Source organism: Hyperolius riggenbachi, chromosome 4 (assembly GCF_040937935.1).
Source record: "Hyperolius riggenbachi isolate aHypRig1 chromosome 4, aHypRig1.pri, whole genome shotgun sequence".
Taxonomy (NCBI): domain Eukaryota; kingdom Metazoa; phylum Chordata; class Amphibia; order Anura; family Hyperoliidae; genus Hyperolius; species Hyperolius riggenbachi.
Genome location: NC_090649.1, coordinates 258,358,876 through 258,383,484, shown reverse-complemented (window position 1 = coordinate 258,383,484; position 24,609 = coordinate 258,358,876). Strand labels below are relative to the sequence as shown.

Below are 24,609 nucleotides of genomic sequence, written 5' to 3'. Positions count from 1 at the left end.
AGCAATACCTAGACGAGCCTCTAGGGGCAGGGCAGGAGATATTGTACAAGGCAATATTGACTCATCCAGAGTAGAGGGTGGAGAGTCAGAACCTCCCTCAGAGCAAGAAAGGGGCTCACAAACGTCAGTGTGAAAGGAAAACATGTTTTTATTCATGGTACAGGGCAGGTTCAGAGAAAGCGTCTCTGAATAAGGCAAAGAGGGTTCAGCATCAGATTCGCAAAACCGAAGCGCTGTCTCACTCTTAGATTCGGCTAACAATGTCGAATCCGAGGAATCAGAACGCAAAACCTGCGAATCAAAATTCACTTTAGGTTGTGAAACTGACGCTTCTATAGCGCAAATGTGAGAAAACGCGGAAAAGCCGCCGCATATGCCAAGAACGAGGCGGCTGATTCCACGTCCAAAGCGGCGGTTTGCACGCATGGACACGCGTCTGGTAGTATGGTGGAATGCGGAAAAGCCGCCGCATGTCCTGACAGCAAAGCGGCTGTTTCCGCGTTCAACGCGGCAGTTTGCATGCAGCAGCATGCGCTTGGTGTGGCTGGGTCTGTTAGTGCACATAGGCAGATGGAGAGCTACACGCGCGCGGGCCTGAACTCAGGACCTTTATACCAGCAGGGGAAGTGTCAGCTGATCAGGAAGATCAGCTGATTCCTGCAGGACTCATGATTGGCTGAATGGCTCGGGCGGGGCGACAGAGTCCAGCAACTATATATTCTGCTGCTTGTCAGTTGCTGGTTGTCTGCCATTGCTAACACTTGCGTGAAGGCACTCAGACCTTAGCTAGACCCGACAGTGTGCCAGAACCGGCTGGAGCTGGGAATCCACACTGAGTCAGATTCTTGATAGCTTAAAGTACTATTGAATTGTATTATTTGTTAGACCAGTTCCAGGGTGTTGAGATCAAGGCCCTCACACCCCAGACTAGGAATACTGTGTATCTTCTGTGTATTCTGTAGACTAGTTCCAGGGTGTTGTGAATGCGGACCTCACACCCAAGACTAGGGAACTGTATTGTCATTTATGTTATGCTCCAGACTAGTTCCAGGGTGTTGTGAATACGGACCTCACACCCAAGACTAGGGAACTGTATTATCATTTATGTTATACTCCAGACTAGTTCCAGGGTGTTGTGAATACGGACCTCACACCCAGACTAGGTTGTGTTATTACTGTTACGTTAGCCCAGTTCAGGGCAAAGCCTTACATATTAGCAGCAGGGCTTCCTGCGTCCCAGCCTTGGTCCCTCGCTCAGGGGTCCACAGGCTACAGGAATATCACCCACCGCTCAGGGGTGAATTCCTCAGGAGTATAGGCCGCCAGCTCCTCTGGTGGTCTTTACTCAGAGTTGTTACTGTTGCACCAAACACTTACACTCTCCCTGGTGTCTAGAGGTTAGACATATCTGATTATTGACGATTCCGCAGATCCTCAATAATCGGGTATATCTGTATTCTTGGGGATACTGCGGATCGCCAAGGATCAGATTCTCTCTCTGGTTGCTGACACCGATCGTTACAGAATGGCAGACCGAACCCAAATGGACGCACTGTATAGCCATGTTGAAGTCCTGACCACCGCGGTAAACCAACTTTCCGCGGCAGTTTTGAACCAACAGACCCAGATATGTCAGATATTTGGGGCTATTTCAGGACTTCAATCAGTGCGATCTCCTCTTAGCACAGACATACGTATGCCTGTACCTGAAAAATTTTCTGGCGACAGATCTGATTTTCGGAACTTTAGAAATAGAGTGTTATCATACTTTGAGTTAAGGCCTAATTCGTCTGGAACCGAGGCACAGAGAATTACGTTCATTAAGACTCTGTTGTCAGGGGATTCCCAGACCTGGGCATATGGTCTTCCTATTGGGCATCAGGCCCTGACCTCGGTCGATGAATTTTTTGAGGCTATGGCTATGATTTACGATGACCCAGACATCGCCTCGACTTCTGAACGGAAGCTCAAGCTTCTGCGTCAGGGCAAAGGTCCGGTGGAAAATTATGCTGCAGAGTTTAGGAGGTGGGCAGTCTCGGCTAGATGGGACGCATTCGCCCTCCTAGACTGTTTTTTGGACGGATTGTCAGATAATATTCATGAGGTAATGATAGGCCATCCTGAGCCCGAATCATTGGATGAGGCATTTTCTTTGGCCATACAGATAGATCGCCGTTTGCGCCACCAGAGACAGATTCGTGGTAGAGTGGCCAGAAGGTCTATCTTACACGACTCTTCTCGGTCCCCCTCACCTCCAGGCGAACCTATGCAAATTGGGTACACAAGGTTGAGTCTGGGGGAAAAGAGTCGCAGGAGCCCAAAGAAGAACGCTTTACATGGTTCCACTAGGCCAGACAAAAGCTATCGCCTAGGATTAGTCAAAATCATAGGTGAGCAGGGTTCATCCCTGAACGATGGTCGGCTGATCCTTCCTTGTTCGGTTACGTGGGAAGGTCGGACCAAGTCCGCAGAAGCCATGGTGGACTCGGGTTCGTCAGCGAACCTCATCGATTACGATTTTGCTAAAAGTCTGGGGATACCGTTATCTGCACCCGACCGGCAGATTTCGGTCACTGCAGTGGACAACTCTCCATTGCACAGTGCCCAGTTTCTTTCCCAAACCCCCCTACTGTCATGTTGTTTAGGGGCAGTGCATGAAGAGAGTTTACAGTTCCTGGTCCTGCCGATGAAAGGGTCTGCTGTTGTTCTCGGTATGCCCTGGTTGCAACTCCACTCTCCACTGATTGACTGGGCTTCAGGACAGTTACTGAACTGGACAGCTCATTGTCATGAGCACTGTTTAAAGAAGGGTGAGGTGGATGAAACCAGGATACAGGTCGCAGGAAAGGCAGGACAGTGTACAGATATTTCTAATGGTTCCTGTTCCTCACGGTTACCTCTCATGCATAAATCTGATAGCAAAAGCCCCAAAGCAGACACTTTAGACAGGGGTTTTTGGCCCAAAACCATTCTACCACCGAAAAAACAGGCTGACAAGAAATCATTTTCTGTGTCCCCGCCCGGGTCAGCGCTGCAGGTGGATTCCACTCCCTCCCTCCCTGGGTGGTTTGATGGCCGGCCTGAGTATGAGATAAAAAGAAAATTCTCTAACTTACGTTCTGGAAATCCAGGAAGGAGATGTCCGGAGTCCACTCCTCAGAGGGGGGGTACTGTGAGAAAACGCGGAAAAGCCGCCGCATATGCCAAGAACGAGGCGGCTGATTCTGCGTCCAAAGCGGCGGTTTGCACGCATGGACACGCGTCTGGTAGTATGGTGGAATGCGGAAAAGCCGCCGCATGTCCTGACAGCAAAGCGACTGTTTCCGCGTGGCGGTTTGCATGCAGCAGCATGCGCTTGGTGTGGCTGGGTCTGTTAGTGCACATAGGCAGATGGAGAGCTATGCGCGCGCGGGCCTGAACTCAGGACCTTTATACCAGCAGGGGAAGTGTCAGCTGATCAGGAAGATCAGCTGATTCCTGCAGGACTCATGATTGGCTGAATGGCTCGGGCGGGGCGACAGAGTCCAGCAACTATATATTCTGCTGCTTGTCAGTTGCTGGTTGTCTGCCATTGCTAACACTTGCGTGAAGGCACTCAAACCTTAGCTAGACCCGACAGTGTGCCAGAACCGGCTGGAGCTGGGAATCCACACTGAGTCAGATTCTTGATAGCTTAAAGTACTATTGAATTGTATTATTTGTTAGACCAGTTCCAGGGTGTTGAGATCAAGGCCCTCACACCCCAGACTAGGAATACTGTGTATCTTCTGTGTATTCTGTAGACTAGTTCCAGGGTGTTGTGAATGCGGACCTCACACCCAAGACTAGGGAACTGTATTGTCATTTATGTTATGCTCCAGACTAGTTCCAGGGTGTTGTGAATACAGACCTCACACCCAAGACTAGGGAACTGTATTATCATTTATGTTATACTCCAGACTAGTTCCAGGGTGTTGTGAATACGGACCTCACACCCAGACTAGGTTGTGTTATTACTGTTACGTTAGCCCAGTTCAGGGCAAAGCCTTACATATTAGCAGCAGGGCTTCCTGCGTCCCAGCCTTGGTCCCTCGCTCAGGGGTCCACAGGCTACAGGAATATCACCCACCGCTCAGGGGTGAATTCCTCAGGAGTATAGGCCGCCAGCTCCTCTGGTGGTCTTTACTCAGAGTTGTTACTGTTGCACCAAACACTTACACTCTCCCTGGTGTCTAGAGGTTAGACATATCTGATTATTGACGATTCCGCAGATCCTCAATAATCGGGTATATCTGTATTCTTGGGGATACTGCGGATCGCCAAGGATCAGATTCTCTCTCTGGTTGCTGACACCGATCGTTACAGCAAACCTCCGCGATCTGCGGAGCAGACTGCAAGGCATCTAAGACCGAAACGCTGGAGCAACTGTCCCCAGGCAACGGGCCCTCACAGGTGAGAACAGGGTGAGACAGAGACTCATTTGCAGAAGAAATAGCGACATCAACAGGATAAACTTTATTAGGCATAATAATTTTACTTTTGACGCTGCATAGTCGAGAAATTTTCCCCATAGCAGGGTCACAGACGGAAGATCTCAAAGATCTGTTTCTAAATGACAAAGGATCCCACACATCCTTGAGGAAACCGGCAGACTCATGCCGATCACAATCTGCAGGAACATCCGAGAAACAGGCATCAGATCGCACAGATTCAAACTGCACACTGTCAGGAGCGAATCCTTCAGGATTCGCACAGGAATCAACCACAGCGGCACACTCATTCATTTCACAAAGTCAAGACTCACATGCTTTACCCCAGAAAGGCAGGAACAATCATCCGACAACGATGTCTCTTTATTGGAATCAATTGGTTGGTGTGTGTGCAACTCATCCAAAATCATTTGCCATACATAGATCACCAGATCCACATCATCCTTGTCACATTCATCGGAATCAATCAGAAGGTACATTGAATCGAGACAAGCATTCAAGACATTTTCGCTTTTTGCGATGTAAAAATCGCAAAAGGCTTTCCAATCAAAATCGAATTCTTCCAGCAAGGCCCCAATATCCCAGGAAGCAAATGGGGGTTCAAACAGGCCAGTATCCAAATAATCTCCATAGGGGTGGAGTTCAGGAACAAGAACAGATTTTTGAACTGCTTTAATATAGTGTGCGATCCTACCTATAGCAGGATCCACCTGAGCTTTGGATTGGGGCAAAAAAGCCGGAGACGGAAGAACATCATTACAAACATCAATAGGGAGTGTTTTATTCCGATGCTTGCGTTTCGAAGTTGCGTTTTAGTTTTTCTCTTTTTAGCCACTTTGCATGTCTGCTGTTTAAAACCTGTAGTGGCAACAGACACATTGAACTGATTGTCATACTGAAAAGTTTTGCATGGAAGGGAAAGATCAGCTGACTTATCAGCAGCTACACACTCAATCAGAGCAGGTGGTAAGCCAGGCAGTTTAAACCAGTGAGAGAATATCACTGCAAGCAACTGATACAGATTACCATTCCAAGAATTGATTTTTAACAGATTATACGCCCAGGTGAACAAACTGTCTTTTAAGAGCACATAGGCAAACAGAAGAGCCGATGTGGACGGATCAGTAATCTGAAAGGTGGGATTCAGACAAAACCTCACACATTCAGAAAGAAATTCCGCCTTGGTCTCTGAATTTAGCCTTTTAAAGCTCTTAAAGACACAAGACCCAAACTCGACAAAATCGTACAAATCCCGTCTACACTGGAGTTTTGGGTTGGGCTGTTCATACTGTAACGATTGTGGAACTTTCTCCGTGATCAGCGCACAACGCGTGCGCTGATACGGCGGAAATCCTCCACAAGCGTATATTTGCAGGCACTCACCAAAAGGTGCTACGCACCCGTAGAGGGAAAATTCCTGTCGGCAGATGGCGCTGGGGAGTGCAGAGGAACCAATCATCTGTACCTCCACAAATGCCAGACAGGAATTTGTACGAAGCGCAGAACGCAATCGCAAGAGAGGCGATTGCGAATGAGAACGAGCAAAGGGACAGATTGTATGTGTGTGCGCCAATCTAGTCGCCACCCCGCGACCGCGCACACACAACATCAGATATGAAATAGGAACGCGATCGCGAGAGGTGCGATCGCCAGACGTGACACAAGGCAGATCAGAACAGAATACGAGGTTAGCAAAGGCACAGCAAATAATACAATGAGAATAACAAGGAAAATAACAAACGCTAGCTAACCGCGGACACCGCACTCATTCGCAACAGTGCACGCGGTTATGCGCAGTCTCCACGTGATAAGCACAATAGAGACAAGCACGCCTAACTAACCATTGACAGACAAACATGAAACAGAGGACGCGTACGCTTGCTTAACGGTTAACTCACCGAGCCTCCAGCAAGCGTAGCAGACAAGACAGACACACGAAAACAGGGACAAGCGAGAGATAGGATCCACAGCACTAGCGAGAAGCGAGTGCGATCCAGGTACAGAGTAGCAGAACAGAAGGATCCCCAGCGCTAGCGAAAAGTGGCTAGCGCGATCCCAGAAGACAGAACAGAAGGATTCCCAGCGCTAGCGAAAAGTGGCTAGCGCGATCCCAGAAGACAGAACAGAAGGATCCCCAGCACTAGCGAAAAGTGGCTAGCGCGATCCCAGAAGACAGAACAGAAGGATCCCCAGCGCTAGCAAAAAGTGGTTAGCGCGATCCCAGGAGACAGAACAGAAGGGGCTACCAGCAACAACCACTGTTCCGGTTAGCACCCAGACACACAGAACGACTTCCTATCGACCACCGCTGGGACAGGACAGCCGCAACAGACAAGCAAACAGATATACAATCCTAACTGCACTAAGGGACCTGCCTAATTGCAGTCCCAGGAATTACTCTAAGCTGATCTTCAAACAAAGAGCATGGCTGACACTCCCGGCAGGAGTGTTACACAGGACAAAATCCTTATGAACAGCGAAGCATTGTGGGAAAGACATAGTACTTATAGTACACGCCTCCAATGAATGTGGCTAGGCAATTTGCATGACAACGTATGCAAATTCCTCTGCAAGCACAAGCTGCAAAACTGACAGAAGCTCTTCTTTCCAGAGTCCTGCAGTTGCAAACCTACACAATGGTCAAAAGGCTGGCTGCCTGCACAGGCAGCTGAGCAAATCATCACAAGGAGGTGGACTTTCGAGGCCCTGCTGTGTATTTGAAATGAATTAACTTTAAAACTTTAAATCATTCACCGCGGGGAATGAAGGTTGGATTGCGGCCCGAAGTGGGAGCCTGCTGAGACCCATGCTGTAGCTGCCCTGACCGTGCTTTGCAGACCAGGCATCTGTGGTCAGATGGACCCTTGAGCCAGCGGAAGACAAACCAAGTCGAAAGCATTTGCCAAGAATGTTTTACGGAGGGCAAGTTTTGTTGGCATTTTTGTAAATTGTTTGAAAATGTAGATGTCTGTATTTTTAAATAGTTTGAAAGTTTAGATGGTTGTATTTTTAAATTTTTTGAAAGTTTAGATGGTTATATTTTTAAATTGGTTGAACGTTTAGATGGTTGTATTTTTAAATTGTTTAAGTGTAGCCATTCTTCCTCCCCCCAGCCACGAACAATACCATGGGAACGTGGAGCAGCAGAAGCCCCCTGTGACGGCTGCCGCGGTTGTTCTCCGCGGCTTGTCTTTTGAGGGGTCCTGCTTTTCCTCAGGTGTTCTTGCCATAGCGGTTTGTGCCTTCTCTCCAGGTGCCTTCGTAATGCACTTGTCCCTACGTGACAGTTGGCCTTTCCACGGCTCAATTTTTGCTGGCAGAGACACTAGATGGCTTTGCTCCGATCTGAGACACACACGTTAAAAAATTTCCAAACCGCTGAGCCCCCTGGGCTGATGGCGCTACGGTGGCATCAGCAGCTGACGTTGAAGGACATGTTGGCTGTCTGGCCATAGTGGGCGATACATGGCGCCGAACACTGCCCCCAGCTGTTTCTGAGGACGAGCTCCCTCTGGTATTGCGTTCCGGAGTTGGAGCCTGAACAACGGCTACCACCACACATCCAGGCAAGGAGGGAGGCAGGCAGGCATGCACGCCCGCCCCGAGGTAGTGACCAAAAATAACAATACAGGACTCAGGAGGACCTTTTGCGGCCCTAATTGAAATGAATTAACTTTGAATCCTTTAAAGCGAAATCTGTTATGGAGGGCAAGTCTGCCATTGTCACCGCGGGGAATGAAGGTTGGATTGCGGCCCGAAGTGGGGGCCTGCTGAGACCCATGCTGTAGCTGCCCTGACTGTGCTTTGCAGACCAGGCATCTGTGGTCAGATGGACCCTTGAGCCAGCGGAAGACAAACCAAGTCGAGAGCATTTGCCAAGAATGTTTTACGGAGGGAAAGTTTTTTTGCCCTTTTTTTAAATTGTTTGAAAATGATAGATGGTTGTATTTTTAAATTGTTTGAAAGTTTAGATGGTTGTATTTTTAAATTGTTTAAAAGTGTATCCATGCAAGTGCAAGTTATGCACTGACTGCCAGGTATAATGTGCAGTCACAGATACAGTGAAAGGTATGCAGTGACTGCAAAAAGCCGTTTGTGTAGTGACGGCCGTGCTGGACTGGTGGGCACCATGACGAGAGTGCAGGTGATGGTGGCTTTTCAGCCCATATGCTCGCCCGGCTGATGTAGCTGAATGACAGAACAGTGACTGTCCAGCTGATCAAATTCGGTCTGACCACAATGAAGCAACGACCTTATTATCTTTTGTGTGCCACCCCCACCCGAGACACTCAAATAGCCGGTGGTCATTGCTTCATTGTGATGCGCAAGCCCCTTCACCGCGGCAAGGTAATGATCACGAAGGGGGATGGGCACATGTACACGCACCAGAAAAATTAGTGTAGCGGCTGCTGCTAGCAGCGGCCTTAAAAATTCAGGAATCCGCCTAGAGTCCTGGAACCTGTTGGTGGTGGCGGAGAAGGCAGTCAAGCGGCCTGCAGGCAGAGATGCTGTGTGTGGGGACTGACTTAGTCTTCGGTCGTGCAGTAGCCCTCCGTGATCCATTCCTCATTTATTTTGATAAAGGTCAGGTACTGAACACTGTCGTGACTAAGGCGACTTCTCTTCTCAGTAACTATGCCTCCAGCTGCACTGAAGGTCCTTTCTGACAGGACGCTTGCGGCAGGGCAAGAGAGAAGTTGTATGGCAAATTGGGACAGCTCTGGCCACAGGTCAAGCCTGCGCAACCAGTAGTCCAAGGGTTCATTGTCGCTTTTCGCAGAGTCTACATCCACACTCAAGGCCAGGTAGTCGGCTACCTGCCGGTCCAGGCGTTGGTGGAGGGTGGATCCGGAAGGACTATGGCGAGGAGTTGGACTAAAGAATGTCCGCATGTCCGACATCACCCTGAGATCGCTGGAGCGTCTTGTTCTTGCCTGCGTGGACTTGGGAGGAGGAGGGTTACTGCCAGTGGTACCTTGATTGCGTTGTGCAGCCACATCACCCTTAAATGAATTGTAAAGCATCATCGACAGCTAGTTTTGAAAGTGCTGCATCCTTTCCGCCTTTTGTTGAGTTGGTAACAGGTCGGCCACTTTGTGCCTGTACCGAGGGTCTAGTAGCGTGGCCACCCAGTACAGGTCATTCGTCTTAAGTTTTTTGATACGGGGATCCCTCAACAGGCTGGACAACATGAAATAGGACATCTGCACAAAGCTGGATGCAGACGTACTCTCCATCTCCTCTTGCTCTTCCTCAGTGACGGGACGCAACTCCTCTTCCTCCCCCCAGCCACGAACAATACCACGGGAACGTGGAGCAGCAGAAGCCCCCTGTGATGGCTGCCGCGGTTGTTCTCCTTCCGCCGCCTCTTCCTCCTCCACAGAAACACCTTCCTCATCATCACCATCATCAGAGTCTGACTTCTCTCCTTCCCCACACGACTCCTCTTCTTCTTCCTCCTCCCCACTCTGTGCTGCCGCCGGTGTTGTGGAAACATCGGGTTCGTGTATAAATGGCTCCCACAACTCCTGCTGCCCTAACTCTTCTTGTTCACGCTCCTCCACAGCTGTATCCACCATTCTACGCACGGCACGCTCCAGGAAGTAGACGTAGGGGATCAAGTCGCTGATGGTGCCCTCATCGCGACTCACCAGTTTGGTCACCTCCCGAAAGGGCTCCATGACCCTGCATGCATTTCGTATCAGTGTCCAGTTGTTGGGACACAACATCCCCATCCTCCCAGATTGTGTCCTTGTACTGTAATGATACAGGTACTGGTGACGGCTTTCTCCTGGTCTAGCAGGCGAGAGAACATCAGCAGGGTGGAATTCCAGCGAGTCGGGCTATCGCAAATCAGGCGTCTCACCGGCAAGTTGATTCTACGCTGAATCTCCGCAAAGCGTGCCATGGCCTTGTAAGAGCGCCTGAAATGCCCACACAACTTCCTGGCCTGCTTCAGGACGTCCTCTAAGCCTGGGTACTTGGACACAAATCTTTGCACGACCAGATTAAGCACATGTTCCATGCAGGGTATGTGTGTCAGCTTTCCCAAATTCAACGCAGCAATGAGATTGCTGCCGTTGTCACACACCACGTTGCCGATCTCAAGCTTGTGCGGGGTCAGCCATTGCGCCAACTGTTTGTTAAGAGCAGCCAGGAGAGCTGCTCCAGTGTGACTCTCCGCTTTCAGGCAAGACATGTCTAACACTGCATGACACTGTAGCACCTGGCATGCAGCATAGGCCCTGGGGTGCTGGGGCTGTGTAGCTGGAGAGGAGATGGCGGCACCAGCCAAGGAGGAGGAGGATGACGACAGCGAAGCGGTGATAGCAGGTGGAGAGGAGGTGGCTGGAGGCCTGCCTGCAAGCCGTGGAGGTGTGACAAGTCGGTCCTCTGCGCAGCCACGTACTCCCTGTTTGCTGCCATCGGTCACCAGGTTGACCCAATGGGCTGTGTATGTAATGTAGTTGCCCTGCCCGTGCTTGGCAGACCAGGCATCCGTGGTCTGGTGGACCCTTGACCCAACGCTGTGTGCCAGAGATGATACCACTTGCCTCTCAACTGCACGGAAGAGTTTGGGTATGGCCTTTTGTGAAAAATAATTGCGGTCGGGTATCTTCCACTGCGGTGTACCAATGGCCACAAACTTACGGAAAGCCTCCGAATCCACCAGCTTGTATGGTAATAGCTGGCGAGCTAATAGTTCTGCCACGCCAGCTGTCAGGCGCCGGGCAAGAGGGTGACTGGCAGACATTTGCTTCTTCCGCTCAAATACTTCCTTCACGGACAGCTGGGTACTGCTGTGGACAGAGGAGAAGGAACTGCTCAAGGGAAGAGGCGGTGTGGAGGAGGGTGGCTGTGAAGGTGCAAGGAAGAAAGTGGATGAAGATGATGCACCTGAAGGAGGAAGAGGAGAAGGAGGGTGGCTTGTCTTTTGAGGGGTGCTGCTTTTCCTCAGGTGTTCTTGCCATAGCTGTTTGTGCCTTTTCTCCAGGTGCCTTCGTAAGGCACTTGTCCCTACGTGAGAGTTGTCCTTTCCACGGCTCAATTTTTGCTGGCAGAGACAACAGATGGCTTTGCTCCGATCTGAGACACACACGTTAAAAAATTTCCAAACCGCTGAGCCCCCCTGGGGTGATGGCACTACGGTGACATCAGCAGCTGACGTTGAAGGGCATGTTGGCTGTCTGGCCATAGCTGGCGATACATGGCGCCGGACACTGCCCCCAGCTGTTTCTGAGGACGAGCTCCCTCTGCTTCTATCATGGAGCCGTCTCCTCCTAGTCCTCTCTGACTCCTCCTCTGAACTGTCCCCCTGGTAATCTCCTCTACCGGGAACATATGTGGTATCCGTATAATCGTTATCATAATCCTCCTGGCCAGCTGCACTTTCCTCAGACACCTCCTCAACTGCACCAACTTCAGGTGTTTCATCAGCCCCCTCCACACACGTTACGTCCATACTATCGCCACCTAACTCAGACGTAGGAGGTGGTGTACCTGCGCCTTCTTCTTGTTGTTGCAGTAGTGGCTGTGAATCAGTGATTTCACCACCACCAAATAACTCCTGCGAAGTGTCAAATGCAGCGGATGTGGTGCTTGTTGTAGCGCTGGTGGCTGCGGGAGATGAGATGTTCTGTGTTAAATACTCAATCACCTCCTCACGATTTTGGGAAGTGATGGCACATGCCTTCTTCTGAGCACTGTATTTTGGGGCAGGTCCGCACGAAATCACAGCAACACCACCACGCACAGACCTGCCGGTGCCTGGTGGCCTTCCTCTGGGTCTGCCTCTACCTCTTCCTCTACCTGGTTTGTCCATTTTGTCCATCTCGGGGGGATGCTAGGTATATGCAGTGAGCTGGGTTCACTGAACAGTAAAGGTACTAGGATGCAGTGAGGTGGGTTCACTCAACACAACAGGTAGTAGGATGCAGTGAGCTGGGTTCACTGAACAGTAAAGGTACTAGGATGCGGTGAGGTGGGTTCACTCAACACAACATGTAGTAGGTATCTGCAGTGAGCTGGGTTCACTCAACACTACAGGTAGTAGGTATATGCAGTGAGCTGGGTTCACTGAACACTAGAGGTAGTTATGTGCAGTGATGAGGTGGGTTAAGTAAACACAACAGGTAGTAGTAGGATGCAGTGAGCTGGGTTCACTCAACACAACAGGTATTAGGTGTATGCAGTGAGCTGGGTTCACTCAACACTACAGGTAGTTATGTGCAGTGATGAGGTGGGTTAAGTAAACACAACAGGTAGTAGTAGGTATCTGCAGTGAGCTGGGTTCACTCAACACAACAGGTAGTAGGTATATGCAGTGAGCTGGGTTCACTCAACACTACAGGTAGTTATGTGCAGTGATGAGGTGGGTAAAGTAAACACAACAGGTAATAGTAGGATGCAGTGAGCTGGGTTCACTCAACACAACAGGTAGTAGGTATATGCAGTGAGCTGGGTTCACTCAACACTACAGGTAGTTATGTGCAGTGATGAGGTGGGTTAAGTAAACACAACAGGTAGTAGTAGGATGTAGTGAGCTGGGTTCACTCAACACAACAGGTAGTAGGTACATGCAGTGAGCTGGGTTCACTCAACACTACAGGTAGTTATGTGCAGTGATGAGGTGGGTTAAGTAAACACAACAGGTAGTAGTAGGATGCAGTGAGCTGGGATCACTCAACACAACAGGTAGTAGGTATATGCAGTGAGCTAGGTTCACTCAACACTACAGGTAGTTATGTGCAGTGATGAGGTGGGTTAAGTAAACACAACAGGTATTAGGTATATGCAGTGAGCTGGGTTCACTCAACACTACAGGTAGTTATGTGCAGTGATGAGGTGGGTTAAGTAAACACAACAGGTAGTAGGTATATGCAGTGAGCTGTGTTCACTCAACACTACAGGTAGTTATGTGCAGTGATGAGGTGGGTTAAGTAAACACAACAGGTAGTAGTAGGATGCAGTGAGCTGGGTTCACTCAACACAACAGGTAGTAGGTATATGCAGTGAGCTGGGTTCACTCAACACTACAGGTAGTTATGTGCAGTGATGAGGTGGGTTAAGTAAACACAACAGGTATTAGGTGTATGCAGTGAGCTGGGTTCACTCAACACTACAGGTAGTTATGTGCAGTGATGAGGTGGGTTAAGTAAACACAACAGGTAGTAGTAGGATGCAGTGAGCTGGGTTCACTCAACACTACAGGTAGTTATGTGCAGTGATGAGGTGGGTTAAGTAAACACAACAGGTACTGGGGGTATATGCAGTACTGGGTAGTACAATGTGCAGCTCCCTGTCACACACACAGGCAGTCAGTCACTGAATGTGCTGGGCTGCTGGCAGTGGCACACACACACTATCAATTAGCAAGGCTGTGCATGCAACAAAAGTGTCAGTTTGCCACACAGTAAAAAAAAAAAAAAAAAGTACAGGATGAGCTCTGACAAAAGCTAGGGTGCTATAAAGCAATAACAATCAGCCAAGGAGCAAACTAAGCAGCCAAGAACCTAACTAATCTGTCCCTAGAAGAACAAGTCTGCAGCAGCTGTCCCTTTCCTCTCACTAGTAGCAGGCACACGAGTGAGTGTAATGGCCGCCGGAGCCTGCCTTATATAAGGGGGGGTGGGGCTCCAGGGCTTACTGTAGCCTGAATGGCTACAATGTGCCTGCTGACTGTGATGCAGAGGGTCAAAGTTGACCCTCATAGTGCATTATGGGGCGAATCGAACTTCCGTAAAAGTTCGCCTGGCGCAGGCGAATGCGAACCACCAATGTTCGCCTGGAACCGTTCGCCGGCGAACCGTTCGCTACACCTCTAATCATCATCAGTATTGCCTGCCCAAAGCACGGACTTTCTCAATAAAAATCTTTCAAAAATAATTATAATTAAATCTCCTATTTATATAACACAATGCAAATTACACAGATCAACAAATGAAATAACTGTCAATGTTACATTGTTAAATACATTGTAGAGTTAATGTTTTCCCTTCATTTTATTATGTGAAGTCAATGTGTGCTCACTGCTGAGACAGGAGTCTAGCATAAAAGTTAAGTATCCCTCGGTGACTGTGAACTATAAGCAGTGCTGTTCATTAACTGGAGTTAATGCACCTTTCTAGTGATTTGCTATACAGTAGAAAGGGACATGCCACTGCTATGCATGAAAAGCTGAGAAGATAACAGCTTTATCCTTACCTCTATATTCCACACTACGGCTGTGCTACCTTAAAGAGGAACTTACCTGAATATAGCTTAATTAATAAAATTGCTTATTCTTAACAATATTGCTTTCTAAATTGTTTACTCAATGTTTGCACATTATAAAATTGTTTTTCACCGGGATTTACATTCTTAAGTTTATCATACATTGCAACATATATTTTGCTAGCAAGGTGCATCAAACTGGAATATTTTTTTTTCCCTGGAAATCAAATAATATCTCTGCTCAATACACAGGGTGCTCTGGGGCAGAGGGCTGTGTGACATCATAGCCTAGGTTAAGCATCACTGGGAAGGCAGGGCTGCATACCACTATACAGCAATATATAGAGTTTCTGATGCAGATTTTTATGTTCTCCTTATGTTTGCATGGGTATTGTGTGGATGCTTTCCAGCCATTGACTAAAATATACTAAAGTTTTCAGTGGCTTTATCTTATAAAGGAGAACTGAAGCCAGAAGACTGTGGAGTCTGCCATATTTATTGCCTTTTAAACAATACCAGTTGCCTGGCAGCCCTGCTGATCTATTTGGATGCAGTAGTGTCTGAATAACACCAGAAACAAGCATGCTGCTAATCTTGTCAGATCTGACAATCCTGTAATGTCAGAAACACCTGATTTGCTGAATGCTTGTTCAGAGTCTATGGCTAAAAGTATTAGTGGCAGACGATCAGCAGGATAGCCAGGCAGCTGGTATTGCTTAAAAGGAAATAAATATGGCAGCTTCTATGTTCCTCTCACTTCTGTTTTCCTTTAACTACTTGCCGACTACTCCATGCCAATTGGCGTGAGCAGTGCGGCAGTCCCAGGACCGCTCCATGCAGATTGGCCTGAACGGCTGTCTATGGAGCTAGCAGAAGATCGCATCTCTTGCTTGGAAGGCCTTCAGTCTCCGAACGGCGATCACTGCTTGGGAGACTGTTAGACGGCGAAACCGCTGTCTAATAGGGCTGTACAGCGCTGCGATCTGCAGCAGCGCTGTACTGGGGACAGCCGTGTTACATGGCTGTCCCCCTGGGACATAGGGAAGTGATCTGCTGTTATAGGCTGAAGCCTATCACAGCCGATAGCGCTGATAGGCTGGCCAGGGGAGGGAGGGAGGGTAATCAAAATAATAAAAAAGCAACATGTTATTTAAAAATAAAATAAATAAATATTTATAAAAACAAACAAACATTGGGGGAGCGATCAGACCAAGAGGGGTGGGGGAAGAATCACTTGTGTGCTGAGTTTTACGGCGCTGCAGCTTGACCTTAAAGCTGCAGTGGCCTATTTAACTAAAAATGGCCTGGTCTTTAGGGGGGTTAACACTGCGGTCCTCAAGTGGTTAAGCACACCCTAACATAAACATGACTAGGATGCTACTTATTTGTTATAAAGGAAGACTATTACCAGCCATCCACAAAAATGCCGTTCTTGTAAATGTGCATTTTAAAATGTGAGGAAACCTGGTGTATTTGCATTGTATGCTTGGATCTAAGGTTTAATCGAACTAAACTCTGCAAATGTGTGCTAATAAGTAGTAACAAATAAAAATAAATGGTGAAATTTTTTTTTGCAAAATCACAGAGGATGGGCGAGCAAGAGAGAGATGTGTGGGGGTTGTCAATCCACAATCAAAGCTAGCTGACTGGGCACTCACATCCTACAACATTAGAAGAGATTTTGGCTATAGAGTGATCAGAGACTAAATAATTGCACACTAAGAACACATGAAAGCAATGTCTACCCAGTGAGGGAAAAGGGTCCTCACCCAACAGCATGATTAGCTGATGATGAAAGATACATGGAAGAGCTTAGGGGAGGCAGCATCAGACATCATTAGGTAGCCCACATGGATCTTTACCAACAGGAGCTGAGGAGAAGGAGGAGGAGGAGGAAGAAAGCAAACAGCATGGAAGAGTGTAGCACTATGAAGAGAAAATCATGTGTTTCTTTACTTATAATCTGTAAGTCCAACAAGCAAGAAAGACCACAAAAACATATCTATAGTAGAGATGGCCCGAACGGTTCACCAGGGGTTCGCGATCGCATAGAACCGCAAACTTTTCCGGAAGTTCGGTTTGCCCCCATAGTGCATCATGAGGGTCAACTTTGACCCTCTACATCACAGTCAGCAGGCATATTGTAGCCAATTAGGCTACACTCCCTCCTGGAGCCCCACCCCCCTTATAAAGGGCAGGCAGCATCAGGCTTTTCACTCACTCGTGTGCCTGCAGTAATTAGTGAAGGGATAGCTGCTGCAGACTCTCATAGGGAAAACTTAGTTAGGCTCTTGTAGGCTTGTTAGCTTGCTCCTTGCTGATTCTTATTGCTAAAAAAGCACGGCACAACAGCTCTTTTGAGAGCTAAACTTGTTCTTGTGATCGATTTTTTTTCTGTGTGTCCCACTGACACTTGTGTTGCATAGACAACCTTGCTAATTCCTACTGTGTGTGCCACGGTCAGGTCCAGCACATTCAGTGACTACTACCTGTGTGTGTGACAGGTGCACATTGTAATACCCACTGCATATACCTATCTGTTGTTCACTGTGCACCCATTCACCTACGTGAGTGCACGCAGTGTCACTGTGCCTGTTCGATACCAGTCTGTGTGTGACAGGTGCACATTGTAATACCCACTGCATATACCTACCTGTTGTTCACTGTGCACCCACCCACCTACGTAAGCGCACGCAGTGTCACTGTGCCTTTCCGGTACCTGTCTGTGTTGACAGGTGCACATTTGTAATACCCATCACTGCATATACCTACTACTACCTGTTGTTCACTTCAGTGCACCCACCCACCTATGTGAGCGCACGAAGTGTCACTGTGCCTGTCCGGTACCTGTCTGTGTGTGACAGGTGCACATTTGTAATACCAGTCATTGCATAATTGTTCACAGTACCTGTGTGACCGCATGCTGTGTAATATACTGCTCCAAGCATACCTGTTAACTGCACCTGTGTGACAGCTGCACATTGTATTGTAATACTAGTCAATGCATACCTATTATTGCATCTGTGACTGCACATTGTATTATACCTGTCAGTCAGTGCATACCTTTCACTTGAATGGATGGCAGACTTGCCCTCCATAACTCATTCTTGTTACAGGTAGTAAAGTCTATCAGTGTCATATACAGCAGGGCTTCGAAAGTCCTCCTGTATTGTTATTTTTGGTAACTACCTCGAGACGTGCATGCCATACCTGCTGCCTTCCTTAGATGTGTGGTAGCTGTTCCTGCTCCTTTGCCCACAGCATGCCTGCTGCCTTCCTTTGATGTGTGGTGGTGGTAACCATTACTTAGGCTCCCACTCGGGACCGGAACCGAACCCTGATTCCCCGGCCATTACCCGTGGTCACTCACAATGGCAGACTTGCCCTACATAACAGATTCTCGTTGCAGGTACTGAACAGCAAGCAGAACAAGTATTTAAAAAAATAGATGTAAGCTTTAACAATGGTAGAGAAAGAACCATCGAAAGTTGATAAGGCAGTCAGACATTACCTGATATCACTGAGGAAGAGCAATCTCGACATGGTGCGCACCAGTCCAGCGCGGCCATCACAACACAAACAGCTGTTTGCGGTGCGTTACACAGTGAGTTTGGTGTGTCAGTGTGAAGCAGTAATCTAATTACACTCCCTGATTGATGTATACACATGCAAGATGTTTTAAAGCACTTTAGGCCTCCAATTTACCATGCAATGTGATTTATGCCCTTAAAATGCTGCTGTGCGTCAAATCCAGATTTTTCCCCGGGACTTTTGGCGTGTATCCCACTCCCCCATGAAAAAACTCAAATCTTAGGCCCCTCGAAACACCTTTTCCATCACTTTTGTGGCCAGCATAAATGTTTCTAATTTTCGAAGTTCGCCTCCTCATTGAAGTCTATTGTGATTCGTGAAAGTTTGCGCGAACCAAACTTTTTGCAGATGTTCGCGTTCGAGGTTCACAAACCGAAAATTGGAGGTTCAAGCCATCTCTGCAAGAGAGATACATCCTGTAGCCAGACCACCAGGGCTGCTAAAACTCTCTGCTAGTGCTAGTTGAGTGCTAGTTGTGTAATATGGTCCAGTTATTGGAGCTCTGCACATAAATGCAGATAAATCATTCAGGTATAAGTTTTGGTTGAAAGCGCTGCCATGTCTACCACTGTGCAAATTGAATGTAAGTATACCTGTGGCTAGCTGCATTCACTGCTTCACATCCACTTTCAAAAAAAAAATAGATTAGAATTAGCACACAATTTGCATCTGTTTTGTATTCAAGGCATGTATTTAGTTCCAGAGGGGCTCTGCATTGCCTCTGTAGGCTTGCAATTCAGGTGCATCCTTGAGCACTGTCACTTTTTGTCTATTTGTTTTAAGAAATGTGCATACCATTTATTTGATAAGCAGCACGAGGATTATTATGTTTTTATCATTAGATTAGTGTTAGGTCTTCCCCAAGGGGGTACGTCACCACCGTGGGGAAGTCTATTAGGTCATAATTTGTGCACACATTATCACTGAAGCTAACACCCCCCTTTGCCTGTAGTGAGTGTTAGTTGTGTAATATAGTCCAGTTATTGGAGCTCTGCACATCAATGCAGATAAATCAGGTATAAGTTTTGGTTGAAAGCGCTGCCATATCTCCCACTGTGCAAATTGTTTGTCTTTATTGTGATAAGTTGTGTAACCACGTTACGGTATAGAAGCATGGAACAATGCAGGTCTTTTTGAATTCCTATCTACTGGTATGGTCCTCCTTTGATTTTAACATGTGATAATGTTGTTTGTTTTAATTCTGCAGGCTTTCCACATCACTAGCGGGTTAACTAGGTAACTACACACATACTTGAACATTCCTCACTAACACCACGGGTTGTCTTCACGTATCTTCTTACGCTATTGGTCACTGGTGCTGTTATGCGGACCTATCAGGGAATCCAATATGACGTTCACAGAAGGGGTGTGGTCTATACAGACAGCCTGGAGGATCAGGGCAGTGCTAAGTTTCGGTGCACACTGGGATGTGGGGATGGCTCTAGGGATTCGGTAACCCTGTAATTAATTGTTTTATGATATGTAAGTATTGGTTGTGCCCTGTAAAGGTGTATATTGTTTGCCTCAGAAGAAGCAGGTTATCCTGTGAAACAGACTGTCAGGCCATACACTCAACCGCTGTTTGATGTATTGAGGATGCAATAAAGGTGACGTGAATTACTTGGCTGGTGCCCGGATCTCTTGTTCTCATCCATCGACGGTAGTCAGTTTCAGGGATGGTCGTAGTCAGCCAACTTCGCTATGCTCGAACTACGCGTAGTTTTACACAATTGCGCTTTTCCAAACTACGACTTTGAAATCAAATATTCACTTTATATGCATTTTTGAAACTACGCGTTAAAATATGCAAATACACATAGTGCGAAGCGTAGTGTATGCGGATGCTTATGACGTATGCAGAAAATTTTACGAATTAATTCCTCATTAAATGCTTATACTGGGAACTCTTCTATGCATACATTCCCCTTTTCAATGCTTAAATTTGTAAGCTTACAATTGCACGCGGAAAATTAGATGCGAGTAATGCATTCGTAGTTCACTACGCAATACACTTGTTAACTACGTATAGTGGGTGTAAGCTATGTAAATTTGTAAGCGTAGTTTTGAAACTTCACCTATGAACTACGATGCGTAGATGTGAACTGGCGTAGTTTCTGCTCATCCCTGGTCAGTTTCATGCTCCAAAGTTAACCTCGGTCTCTTCAAATGGTTGATCTGGTGCTCCTCTCCTCGACAAATTTTGGAAAGACATTGAGGCCTCCTTATGGTCTATAACTAAAAATGATATCTCCTTAGATGGGGGCATGGCTTTCTTTGGGATAGATATAGCTGCTTCTTCCAACTTTAACCCAGACTTTCTGTATATATGTACACCGGTTACTAAAAAGCTAATTGTTGAAAAATGGGGGAAGAAATTAGTGCCCATTTGGGATGAATGTTGGACAGGCTAACTAATCTTTTTGACTGGTGACAAGGCCCTCACAACTCTGTTAGGGACATAAGATGGATGAAATTATACAATTTTTGGATTTCGATTACAAGAAATAACTGAATAGTTATTCAGTTATTTCTTGTAATCGAAATCCAAAAATTTTATAATTTCATCCATCTTATGTCCCTAACAGAGTTGTGAGGGCCTTGTCACCGGTCAAAAAGATTAGTTAGCCTGTCCAACATTCATCCCAAATGGGCACTAATTTCTTCCCCCATTTTTCAACAATTAGCTTTTTAGTAACCTGTAACCTGTAAGCATCTGCAGCTGGTTGATTTTGCTTCTTTTTTTCTATCTTTTTTTTTTCCTTTCCTTCTCTCGCTTTCTTTACCCTTTAGCATTAGTCATTTACTAGCATTAATACTAATTTGTTACATTTAACAGACAATGATGCTAACTCAAAGCCCAGCCTAATAAGTGTGGTGATGAAGCCTGTTCTTTTAGCTGGGCTGCATCAGATGCTTTAATTTCTCTGAGAGCGTGAAAGAAAAAAACAGTTAGATAATGAACACATTTAATTATGCAGTCACCCTTTTATTCAAGTAGATGTGACAGTGATATGAAACAACAATAATTTCTTCAGAACAGAATCCTAGAAAACTTACCTGAATTTTATTTTCTATTTCATATTACGTGGAAAAAGTTTGCAATTCTTATCTGAGTCATATCAAAATATAGTAATAATTGCTGAAAGGTTAATGAACTGGAGTCTGCGCTGCCTAAAGTTATATGCATACACCCACAGCAAGAATTTACCTTCCATAAATCCATAACATTAATTTAAACAAAACAAACTAACTGCATGTGCACACACAAGATTTCAGTCATACAACTGCTAAATTACCAACCTTTCATAAGCCTCACTTTATTCAGGTATGACGCATATGAACATCCCGAACTAGTACCAACATACAACAGACACTTTTTAAAATTTCAGTGCAGGTTTTCTGGATCAACTTTCTCAAACAACAAATCGAACCCAATGAGATCAAAATCAAAACATTAATTTACCACACGCAGCTCAGCAAGGAAAAATTGCTGTGAGAAATCAGCAAATTAGAGACATTTAATTGCAAATTAAATGCTGACTTTTGCAAGTTGTAGTTGTAACTGATAACTATTCAGGGGTGACACAGAGAAAATAAGCTGAACACAGAGGTGTGAATTATTTTCGGAAGAGAATAACCGCTGCGTGTATTAGCCTTTAAGACTGCAGATTATGATGTATTGTAGAATTGCTTGGTATTTTCCTAAAACTCAACAATGAAGGTGTGCTAGGAGCAAACCATTTTTTACTGACTTTTGCTAAAGAACATCTTTAATAGAGGACAAGTAATCCTTTATATGGCTTTGACAAATTTCTTAAAGTGATGCATTTAGGCAGTTCTGTTTGGACACACAAACTAGAAGTGACAACTTACATTCACTTTTTTTTTTCTTTTGCTGTAGATTAGAACGATAAAAGAAGAAATCAAGAGCCCACAAACTCTGTGTTAAATACCGTAATACTCACAAAGGTAGGTTACCACACAGGCAACCACTGTATAGGCAGGTGGGGAACATGAACCTGACCCACTTAGGTTAAGATGTCACTCTTTGTAGAGTCGAACAAAGGGGCAACACCCCCAAGGATGAACACTGTACGAAATAGTAGTACAATAGAGGCGCCACTTCATCAGGCAAAGAGTAACTGAAATGAGCCCTGTAACAAGCCAAACTCCTAAGTGGCCTTTGGCTTGTTACAGAGCTCATTTCAGTTACTTTTTTTTTTTTTTTGGTAGTTCTTTACTGTATTAGAAAGCTTTTAGATAATCTTTTAGAATCTGTTAGACAATGGCCTATCCTACTAGAACTATCAACTAATTCCCACTGTCAATGTTTTTTGTTTTTTACGTAGTTTAAAATTGGTAGTTGATGGTATTTATTGGGACAGGAGCCTGTAATATTTAGATTACTATTGGTGTGAGCGCTGTGTGAATATAAGAAATTGTTTAGAAAACATCATATTGCCTTCTAATGACCACTCCACATATGACTTCAACGTTGCAAATCCTCGTTGGTTTGAAATTCGATTTTTTTTATGTTATGGTGTTGCATATTGTGCCCAACCTTCCGTTTTAAACAAGTTAGAATCGCACTGAGCATCAGTTGTAATTATGGCTAGTTAAAAATGCACTGAGCTGGTCATCCTATATTGTCAAATATTTAAATAGTTATTTGCATTTAAAAAGACATATTTCCATCAAGTTCAACCAGAAAATATTACACATTACTAGCCTGCACCCTCACATACCCCTGCTGATCCAGAGGAAGGTAAAAAACCCCTATAAGGCATGGTCCAATTAGCCCCCATAAAGTAAAAAAATTCTGTCCTGACTCCAGATGGTAATTAGAGTTGCCCCGAACAGTTCGGCCGCGAACTTATTAGCGCAAACATCGCTTGTTCGTGTTCGCATTGAAACGTGAACTTTATGGCGAGTTTGACCAGCCCCTATACTACATCATTGGGCTACACTCCCTCCTGGAGGCCCCCCCCCTTATATAAGGCAGCAGCGGCCATGATCTCACTCTGTCTGCTGCTGTAGTAGTGAGAAAAGGGAGAGGTTGCTGCAGAGACATAGGGAACGCTTAGTTAGGCTCTTGTTAGGCTTGTTAGCTTGCTCCTTGCTAACACTTATTGCTAAAAAGCACCCCAAAACAGCTCTTTTGAGAGCTAATGTTCTGGTGATGTGTTTTTTTTGTGTGGCCCACTGACACTTGCATATACGGCCCTGTCTGTCGCAGCTTGCCCTTGCTAATTGCTATACTGTGCCAGGCCCAGCACATTCAGTGCCTACCTTTTCACTACACCTGTGTGTGTGACAGCTGCACATTTGTAATACCAGTCCGTGCATTAGTGATGCTCATCCGAGCTCGGATATCCGAGATACTCGGATATCCTAGCTCTTTTTTCACTATCCGAGCTCGAATACCGAGCTCGAATAGTATTAGCTATCCGGGCTGTGGTATCCGAGAGCACTCGGATAGAAATCAGCTATCCGGAGATATCCTAGCTATCCGAGCTCGGATAGCGTCATCCGCTCGGATAGCGTCACGTCACCTCGAGTTCTCACAAGCGAATCAAAGGGCTCCCAGCCCTCTGACTGCAGCCAATCACAGAGGGGGAGCCTGGCCAAGCCCCCCTCTATAAATAGCGGGCGCCATGTTGCCTCACTCGTCCTGCTTGCGACTTACTGACTGACTGTACTGAGAGATTGCTCCAGTGCTTTTTGTCTGTGCAAGTGCATTTATTGTTCAATACACCTAGCGTTTTTACACTCCAACACTTGATATTCACCTATATTGCTTTGTATTGTAGATAGATTGTATTTTAGGCAGTTTAGTTTGTGTGATTAGGGACTAGGGAGGGAGACTGTCACTGGTGCTGCTGCAGCTGCAGCCAGCAGCTAGGCCCTGTGCCTAGGCAAGGCAGCCGGCCCTGCTCTGTGCTCTAGTCTCTAGTTACCTGTGCTCTCACCTGTCCTACTCTAGTGTACTACTTCTGTGTTAGATAGATTATTGTACTATTTTGTAGTTAGCAGGCCCAGCTTTATTGCTATACCTCACATTGGAAGTATTGTCTCGCACTCACTAATGGATCAAACCCATAGTCTTTAAGGGGAGTGCAACAGCTAAAAAGAGGGATGACGCCCTCTATGCAGTATTCAACAAGGAGGAAAGCTGGCACATCCAAAATCAATCTTTATTGGTTTCATGTAAAAATATGGCCAACGTTTCGGAGCCGCGTAAGACCCCTTTGTCAAGGCAATATTTGCTCTGAGGCAAAGATCTGTTTGTTGCTGCAAAAAAAATCTATATAGGAATTTGAGAGTCTGGCTCCTCTAA

At 46.4% G+C, this 24,609-nt stretch overlaps 1 long non-coding RNA gene across 1 annotated transcript in view; it reads left to right on the top strand.

Moving 5' to 3' along the window:
* The window catches only part of LOC137570698 (uncharacterized), a 57,025-nt gene that overhangs the window by 6,226 nt on the left and 26,190 nt on the right, over positions 1-24,609 (top strand). Inside the window, exon 2 of the long non-coding RNA XR_011031145.1 lies at positions 22,174-22,241. This is a non-coding gene — a long non-coding RNA (uncharacterized lncRNA). The remainder of the gene's footprint in view (positions 1-22,173; positions 22,242-24,609) is intronic.